At 38.7% G+C, this 9,314-nt stretch overlaps 1 pseudogene; it reads left to right on the top strand.

Annotated features, from left to right (window-relative positions):
- Positions 1-1,353: 1,353 nt before the first annotated feature.
- LOC101428789 (VIP36-like protein pseudogene) lies at positions 1,354-1,969 on the top strand (annotated as a pseudogene).
- Positions 1,970-9,314: the final 7,345 nt, after the last annotated feature.

The following is a 9,314-nucleotide window of genomic DNA, read 5'->3' as shown; positions in this document are numbered from 1 at the left end:
TCATTTGAATATGTGTTGAAGTTTGCACATAAAGGCCTTATGTCCAGCATGTGAAATGACAGAATAAGGAGTGGAAATTACCTGCTGATTTGGAAATATCAATTCTAACGTTTGATGACAAATTGGTTAGACAAAAAAATATTTATGGTCAAGAATTAAGATTAGTGTTTGATTTAAGGGTTGGTTTAGGGTTAAGGTTTTAGACCCAACTTTTTTTAATCCAATCTTTTGTGCTGGATAGTATAGAACAATAGAGATTCCGCTATTGAAAAACAGGAGTCTTAAGCATTTATCCTAGAGTTCTATCTGCCTGAGTTCATATTCAGCTTTTATCATGTTCTAATTGAGTGACCTTAGGTAAGTTACTTAAGCTTTCTGTTCTCAGGTTCCTCTTCAATAAATTGACCATAAAAATATTTTTTGAGAATTGCATGAAAACTGCTTAAAACTGTATGTATAGGAGATGGAAAAATGTTGAGCAAGATGGTGCTGGCTCTAGGAACTTTGGGTTTGGGTGCTGGCTGCATGGGTGGTAGCCTCTGTCTGCTCAAAGTGAGGCCAGGATGTGGCTCCTTCTCCTCTGGGTTGAATTTGGGTGAAGGCCATGGCCAATCAGGGTGGGCCACAAGTGCAAGTACATGAAGAGAGAGAACTCATGTCTAAGTTTACCAGGTTGTGGACCCCAGTATCTCCTCCCTATGGAATCTGATGGGCCATACCAAAATGATGATCCAGTTGATCCATCTTACCCCAGGTATGTAAAGTAAACAGGGTGCCCTGTGGAACTGGGTGCCATATTTCCTGAAAGACTGAGAGACTGGGAGAGACTGGGAGTTGCCATATTTCCTGAGAGACTGGGAGTTCAAAATCCATGTACAAGGGAAGTGGATGTGGCTCAACTGATAGAGTATCTGCCTACCATATAGGAGGTCCAGGATTTGGTACCCAGGGCCTCCTGACCTGTGTGGTGAACTGGCCCACATGCAGTGCTGCCACGCACAAGGGGTGCGTGCCACACAGGGGTGTCCCCTGTGTAGGGGAGCCCCACACACAGAGAGTACATCCTGCAAGGAGAACCGCCCCATGCGAAAAAAGCACAGCCTGCCCAGGAGTGGTGCTGCACACATGGAGAGCTGATACAGCAAGATGATGCAACAAAAAAGTGACACAGTTTCCCAGTGCCACATGAAAAGCATGCAAGCGAGCACAGAACACACAGTGAATGAACATAGAGAGCAGACAACAGGGTGGAAGGGGAGAGAAATAAATAAAATAAATCTTTAAAAAAAAATCCACGAACAAGAGAAGAGTCTTCATGGAGATGGCTTAGCAATCTGGTCCACAAAGGATCAGATGCTGCCAAGGCCTGTGTTTAGAAACATGACAAATTTGTGGGGTTGGGAGCATTTGTAGAACTTACCTCGATGAACAGAAGCAGCAAGAGTGGGTATTCCCCTATATCTCAGTCCTGGTGATGGCCCCCTGAGCTATGATCATGAGCTGGATGGATGGCATACAGAGTTGGGGAGCTGTACAGCCATTTTCTGCAATCTCTAGGATGACACTTTCCTTGTGATTCTCTATGTCAAGAAGCATTTGATGATAATGATGGGCATCTATGGCAAGCATGAGTGGAGGGACTGCACCAAGATGCCTTAGGTACATCTGCCCCGAGGCTATGGCTTTAGCAACTCTTCCATCATTGGGGATCATAACCATAAATTCATTTTCCTGAATTAGTTTGAGTTGACAGTGGAGAGAACCACAGAAAAAGAGAAGCTGCATAGAGATTTGTTTTTGCCCACAGTGGACAATGGGAAGCTACCTGAGATGACAGACCCACAGTCATCCTGAACGACCTGACCTCTTCCTCATTATCTCTTTCTCTCTGGTGACTTCTGTGTTTGCCATTATCATTGGTGTCATGGTCTACAGTAAATGGCAGGAATAGAGCCAAAAGCACTTCTGAAGTCCTCCTGCAGCCACCACTACTGTTTTTGTACCTGTGGGATGTGGCCTGTGCACCCAGCAGCTGGTCAGGGACTCTGGTGTTACTGGAGCTTTGAATGCAGGGCCACCACTTCTCATTCTGACTCAGCCTCAGGAACCCACCCACCCCAAGGTAGTGCTGTGATGTGCCTTTCTTTACCGGCAGTCCTTCCAGCTGGGAGTGAGACACAATGGAGGTAATATATGCCTTGTGATGCCAAAATCACAGAACAGAATTTCACAGCCTAGTCTGCCTTTTAGACTCAGAGTGCCCTTGTATTACATCTGGAAATCCTCAAAGAATAGAAAACTGATAACTCCTCATACCTTCCAGCCATCTAGTCACTGGATTTTGATTTTTGCCTAAGTCTCCATCAACATGAGGTGCTTTCCATGGAAATTTGGATGAGTACTTATTCCCTGCCTCCTCTTCTACCCCCATTCATTGTTCTCACCAAATGTGGCCTGAGCTGGAAAAGACTTTTTGATGCCTCTCTCTTGCATCCTTGGGTGGCAGAACAACTTATGTTTTTGCTCTGGCCCCTGCTCTGGTCTTTGTTCTCCAGCATTGGTATTGGGTAGTGGATCTGGTGGGTCCATGGCCTTCCCATTCAGATTCCTGCAGGCCCTCGGAGGAGTCAAGTTTGGCTGAAAGATAGTGTACAAGTAAAGTGAAGCATGGAAGGCATCATGGATGCCATGGAATTAACTATGAAACCAACCAACTCCAGGCTTTGATGTTGAAGGTCACACTTGCCGTGTCATCTGACCACATAAGCATGTTTCTAGATTCTAAATTTAGAGTTTTCCATAAACCCTACTCTGAGTTATCAAAATGTAAGTGAACTTTCTTCTTACAGCCTGGGCTTAAATATTCCTCAAAGAGGAGATTTGCCTTCTTCTTCTTAATGGATAGTAAAAAGTTGCTGTTCTTTTATTGCAAATCTGGGAGCAAAAGGCCCTCAACATCTGTGCCCACCAAGAGTTTATTTTTGAGCAACAGAGCTTGAGTATCATCTTGTATGTGCTTCCCTTTTTCTGCTGCCTTAACTGACAAGACATCACATGCTGTTCACCTATCTGCCCATGATTACCTTGGTTAGCAGGTCAGAGTTTCACTGAGGGCTGGCAATTCAGAGGAATTTTAGTCACATACTTCTATAGTCCAAGGGAAATTCTTCAAATGGCTGATGAGAACCAAACATGAGTTTCTGACTAAGTGTCTTCCTTGCATGGATATGTTTTGGGTAAGGCCCAGGTCTTTTCCCTGAGCTTTGCTCTGCTTTCTCCTGGGTCTGGAAAACTCTCAGCTTAGCCCAGACAGAAAGGAGGGTCAACCTTGCCTGGGCACGGGTTTCTGTTCTCTAGAGTCTTTCCTTATCCTTTCCCATGTGTTTAATTCAGCATCATTACATCAGGCTGTAATGCTTTCCTGTAGGTGGGATTAAAGTGGGGTTGAAACTCCATCCACCTTCCTTACAACAGCAGAGAGCAGAGTGGTTCCACAGTGCCAGAGGACAAACTGACCTAGAGCTTCACCTTAGAACCAGGTAGAATTAAAAAATGAAAAGGCTCTTCTGTCTTTTTTTCTGAGTTCAAGGAAAGATTGGATGGACCTGTGTGCTGAGAGGTCCTAGGTGACCTCTTGAGATGGCCAAGATGGCCTTTTGTGATGTAAGAGGAGGGTTTCTCCTTATGGGCGTCCTCTATGATTCTATCTCATGTGATCCTGGGGTTTTCTGAAGAGGGCAGGGAAGACATGGAATGCAGCCTCCACCCAATGTGGAGCTGCCGTGAGAAAACTGTGTGGCTCAAGAAAACTACCCAACTCAACTGGCATCAACTCTCCTGCCCAGCCCTTACTTTTGCTCTAGCATCATGTTTCTTTTTGTGACTAGAGCCACATATGGTTCCAGGTGCTCCTAGAGAAGGGAATGTTTGGTCTTAGTGTGATTCTTTTGTGCATGGATACTAAGGATGTGGCCTTAGTCATGTTGCATTACCACAATGGAGCCAGCTTCTCCCTAACAACCAGGCTTTAGCTCTTCCTCTGACTTCAGAGACTCTTAGCATAGAGTAGGATCTGAGGACTAGAGATGGCGCATGAAGATGACATTGCTGCTTGTCTTCATGAATCTCATTTGAAAGGCCAGTGTTGTTGACCTTCCATAGTTTTCAAACATCCAAATTACAAAGTGACTTATTCATTTCAGTGGAAAATTACAACTCTGCCTTTCAGAAAAACCAGTATGTACAATGAACAATATACATGGATTGTTATTACCATTATTGTCATTGTTAGTGATACAGAATGTATAAAGACAAGTGCTTCCAGATATCTTCTGGTTAACAATTTCCTTCTTATTTTACTTTAATCTAGATGGAGGCCCTGAAAAAACCATGATATTATCAAATTGACTAGAGAATGAATCAACATACGTAATTTGGCCACTGAACGACAAGAATTTAGAAATATTCTGTGCAAAGGAAAAAGACAGTTTATTCTCTCCATTGGCAGATATTTACCATCAGGAAACATCCTGCAGATGGAGCATGAGGGAGGGAAATAATGACAAAATAGCAACCTGACCTAGGTTAACAAAGGAACGGAAACAACACATGCCAGGCAATCCTCCAGATCTAGCTATAGAATATGCATATGTTTCCCTATTTTGGACTCTTTCCCCTGGTTTTTCCTAATATACCCAAAGAGAATACCTCAACCAATTTAAGATTGTTCCACAGGCAGTGACTGATTCTGCATCTCCTGGAAGGCCATAAACTTCAGGGCTCCTTGTGTTTTTGGCATGTTTTGGTTCATAATGGCAGTTGGTACAACAGTGTACCTGGTGTAGCAATAGCTTATTGTTTCCTTTAAAAGATATTTCTTGATAAAATTGACCTTTTATTTTATATTTTTTTACATATATCCATCTTCTTTCCCATCTAGTTGCTGTAAAAAGAAGCACTTGTATTGTAATAAGGAGGGTCAAATGCCATATCGGAAGATATTTTTTCCCTCAATCCACCCCCCCCCCCCAAAGCCACTGGGTATAACCAGGAGCAGTCACCCTCTGTATTCCCTTACCACAATTCTGGCAATAGGAAAAACAAAGCAAAAAATTAATTACTTCATTTTTAAAATACCAATTTCTTTCTTTAACCATTTTTTAAAATTATTGAAGTAAGTTTACAGAAAAATCATGTAAAAAATTCAGTGTTCCCATATAACCCCCCTATTTACACTTTATATTAGTGTAGTACCTTTGTTACATTTGATGAAAAATACTAAAATTGTACTATTAACTATAGTCTGTAGATTATATTAGGTTATATGTTTTTTCCCATATACCACCCTATTATTAACACCTTGCATTGGTGTGGTCATTTTGTTATAATTCATATTCTACTATTAACTGTAGTCCAGCATTTACAGTAAGGTTAACTATGTTATACAGTCCTAGGATTTTTATTTTAGTTTTTATTCTAGTAATGCATATATGACCTAAATTTTCCCTTTTAAATACATTCATGTATATTATTCAATGCTGTTAATTATACTCACAATATTTTGCTACCATCACCACCGTCCAGTTCCATACTTTACAATAAACCTAAATAGAAATTCTGTACAAATTAATCATTAACTCCCCATTTCCTACACCTAACCCAAACCCTGATAACCTATATTCTAGTTCACACCTGATGAGTCTGTTTATTCTAATTATTTTATATTAGTGAAGTCATACAAAAGATTGTTCTTTTGTGTCTGGTTAATTTCACTCATTATGATGTCCTCAAGGTTCTTCCCTTTTCTCACATGTATCAGGACTTCATTCCTTTTTATAGCTGAATAATAGTCCATTGTATATATATGCCACATTTTCTTTATCCATTAATCACTTGATGGACATTTGGGTTGCTTCCATCTTCTGGCAATTGTGAATAGTGCCTCTATGAATATCAGTATTTATATTTATATCATGAATATCTGTTTGAATCCCGGGTTTCAATTCTCTTGGTAATATACCCAGGAGGGGTTGCTGGATAATAGAGTAATAATATACTTAACTTTCTGAGGAACTACTAAACTGCCTGCTACAATGGCTACACCCTTTTACATTTCCATGAGCAATGAATGAGTGCTCCTATTTCTCCATATCATCTTCAACGCATGTAATTTTCTTTTTAAAAAATAGTATCCATTCTCTTTGGTGTGAAATAGTATCTCATTGTCGTTTTGATTTGCATTACCCTAATAGCTATCGATGTTAAGCACCTTTTCATGTGCTTTTTGGCCTTTTGTATATCCTATTTAGAGAAATATCTATTCAAATCTTTTGTGTCTTTTAAAAATAGGGCTGTTTGTCTTTTTGTGTTTGAACTGTAGATTTTTTAATATTCTGGACATTAAACCTTTATCAGATATATAGCTTTCAAAAATTTTATTCCATTGTTTAGGTTGCCTTTTCACTTTTGTGACAAAGTCTTTTGAGGCACAAAAGTTTTTAATTTTGAGATCTCATTTATGTTGTTGTTGTTGTTTTTTTTTTTTTTCCATTCCTAGTGCTTTGGGTGTAAGGTCTAAGAAACATTGCCTAACACAAAATCCTGAAGTTGCTTCCCTAAGTTTTCTTTTAGGAATTTTATAGTCCTGCTTCACTATTTAGATCTTTGACCCATTTTGAGTTAATTTTTGTATATGGTGTGAGATAAAGATCCTTATTCATTCTTTTACATATTGATGTTCAATTCTCCAAGCATCATTTGTTGCAGAGACTATTCTTTTCCAATCAAGTAGATTTGGCAGCCTTGCCAAAAATCAATTGACCTTTGGTGTGAAGGTCTGTTTCTAAACTCTCAAACCAAAATCATCAGTCTATATATCTATCCTTGTGCCAGTGTCATGCTGTCTTGACCACTGTAGCTTTGTAATATTCTTTAAAGTCAGAAAGTGTGAGTCTTCCAACTTTGTTATTTTTTAAGACATTTTTGGCAGTTTGTGGGTCCTTACCCTTTCAAATAAATTTGGAGGACCAAAATGTGGCAGACACAGGGAAAAGAGAATAAAAGTCAAAGAGGGGAATCTAGTTAGGAGATTATTGCAGTAACCAAGGCAAGAAATTATAAAGACTTTAATTTAGGAACTAGTAACTGGGGATGAAGACAAGGGAAAGTGAAGAGAGATTTAGGAATTAAACTTGAAAGGCTTTTAATATGTTAAAGCTTAAGATCTTCATGTTGAGAAATTTGCTGTGCCTACATTGCCTTTCCACTTCTCCCTGTGCCTGTTCTTGCCTCCTTCCCCCAACCCCCCCAACCCTAGGTGTCAATTCTAAACACACCACTCAGTAGGCTTTCTTTGGTTAAATCTTTTTCTCAAAGTCTTCTTCCTGGGGAAACTAACCTGTGGTATCGTTTCAGCAAGTCTTCTATCCTTGTCCTATCAATCTGTTATCCAGGTAAAATTTCTCAAGCTTATATGCAATTTTGCTGCCTATATCTAAAAACACTGATCTTGAGAGGTAAGAATGTTATCTTTCCTTAGAATTAATAGTGAGCCCGTGAAATTGGCATTAAAAATTAACAAACTTTCACCAGTCCATTCTTTTATAATTGTGGTATTTAATTTTTGAACCCTAAAATTGGTCTTTGAGCACAGTTAATAATAGCAGAATCTTATTCCTAAAATCAAATAATGATTTAAAAACAAGGATAACTATATCAAGGTCTTCAGGCATGCTTTCAGTTAGGGTGGAAAATATATCAAAAGTTATCCAGTTAGTACTGTTCCAGATGTGAATTAACAAATAGTTTCATAAATTAAGTCTCTACAGAATTTTAATAATCTCAGTACAAGGGTAACTGATGGTAGCATACTAGTGGACATGGGTGGAACATAAATGAGATTGTCTTTTTAAAATTCTGATTTCTAACCTGTAGAGCATCTGCTTTAGATTTGATTCCTAAGAGGCAACCAAGGACCTACAACTTTGTCGTTATGTTTGATTTCAGTATAACTGCTGGAAACCGGCAAGAGGGAAACTCTCTCCAGTAAAAAGAAATATCCATATCTCATAGTGCTGTGAGTGGATAAAAACATGTTTGGAGGGAAATAACCTACCACTATAATAATGTAGGATAATATTTTGCATCTCTGAGCTCAAGTTGCAAATGCTTTGTGATGGAAACAAATAATTGTGAGGTGTTAAAATTGGATAGATTTCATAATTTAAAAGAGGACTTCGTTTTATCAAACCTTCAGCATGAAACACTAAACTACGCACAGTGGAAAATGGCATTGGCTGCTATGTTAAGATCCTTCTCCATGCTACCATTTTACTGAGCAAAAAGTAGACTTATTTTACTTATTCAGTAGAATATCTATTGTGTTGACATGAACAGATGAGCACTAGATGATTACTGTTTGATGAACTGAATTAAATCTCTACAATCAGGCTTTCAGCCATGCCTTTCACATGGCCAGAGGGTCAAAAGGCATTATTAGATTCATTTAGGAATGCTTTTTGGTGGGGTGGTGGTGAGCTGCTGTATCGGACAGAACGTCATTTGAGAAACTGAATAGGAGGAGTTAAATATACAATTTAGAATCTCCACACAAAGAACTAAAATTACTTTCTGTGGGTGTCTGGAAAGTGATATATTCACTCTGAAATACATAATAGTTGCTTCACATACATAGCAGGCTACATTCTTTCTAGCAAATTCCTCAAAATGCGAACAGAGAAACAAAACCAAAATCAAACAACATAAATAATCTCAAAATATATTTTATGAAATGCAAACAAAAGCTTTAAACAATTGAACCAAACAAAATATGAGAAAAATTTCCAGAATATTATCTAAACAAGCACTCCTTTCAAATGTTCAGGATATGAACTAGCATTTGATATTGGATGGAAGCAAAATGTTGTGTATAACTCACTGAGGAAAACCTGTTTCCTTTCCAAGACAGTTGAAATTGAGGAACAGCCCTGCCTGTCCAAGATTAATTTTTACACTGAGCCATAAAGCTGACAAAAAATCCTGGTGTATATGAATTCATTTTCAGATCTAAACCGAAATGAAACACTTCACAATTTCATGCCCTATGCTGAGTACTTTTTGTTGTTGTTGTTGTTGTTCACAAGGCTTTAGGAAGGTTTTAAATTCTCACTTCGTTGTTGTCAATATCTACAATTACTTTAGTGATTCTTCATTTTTAATTTTCTTTACAGATTATTAATTGTTATTCATTGCTTGGGCTTTCCCTATAAAGCATGTTACTTTTGTAAGAGTCAAAGATACTGAGTTATATACCTATT

This window comes from Dasypus novemcinctus, chromosome 17, assembly GCF_030445035.2.
Source record: "Dasypus novemcinctus isolate mDasNov1 chromosome 17, mDasNov1.1.hap2, whole genome shotgun sequence".
Taxonomy (NCBI): Eukaryota; Metazoa; Chordata; class Mammalia; order Cingulata; family Dasypodidae; genus Dasypus; species Dasypus novemcinctus.
Note: the sequence above shows the minus strand (reverse complement) of the source record. Positions and strands in the feature narration are given on the sequence as shown.